Below are 747 nucleotides of genomic sequence, written 5' to 3'. Positions count from 1 at the left end.
CAAAATGGGCTACTTTTGTCCAATCTATTCCACTTCCGCAAGGTCCAAAAGCATCTTTATTCGCTACACATCAAGAAGCTGTACGTAAAGATGTCGAGCGAGCTTTTGGGGTCTTGCAAGCTCGGTTCGCCATAGTCAAAAATCCAGCTCTTTTGTGGGATAAAATAAAAATTGAAAAGATAATGAGGGCATGTATCACTACATAATATGATCGTAGAAGACGAACGAGATGGGTACACTCAGTTCGATGTTTCAGTTTTTGAAAATTCGGATTCAAACCGAAGTTCAGAAGTGGATTTCTCGTATTCTACAAATATGCCTTCAAATCTCGGCAATATGATGAGCATTCGGAATCAAGTTCGTGATAGAACAATACATCAACGATTGAAAGCGGATTTGGTTGAGCATATTTGGGAAAAATTTGGAACAAATCAAGATTTCAACTAATATGTTTTTTCTCGTCTACGGTTTGTATTTGTATGTTTAATATGCTTTTATGTCATTTTTAATAAAAAATTTATGTATCAATTTCTTTTATATCATTCAACTTTAAAAAAAAAACACACTTAAGTAACCAATGTGGTTTTACCAATGGAGGATGGAAAAATTAAATACATTAATAGAGGTATTTAACCTTTCAAATCACTACATTATACACTAATTTAATTTTAAGTATCCATTAAAACTCCTAATGGATGGAGGTGGTCTTAACATGGCAGTTCAGTACAATTAGGTTATTTTTTAGCC

Source organism: Brassica oleracea, chromosome C6 (assembly GCF_000695525.1).
Source record: "Brassica oleracea var. oleracea cultivar TO1000 chromosome C6, BOL, whole genome shotgun sequence".
Classification (NCBI taxonomy): Eukaryota; Viridiplantae; Streptophyta; class Magnoliopsida; order Brassicales; family Brassicaceae; genus Brassica; species Brassica oleracea.
This window is presented reverse-complemented; position numbering follows the sequence as displayed.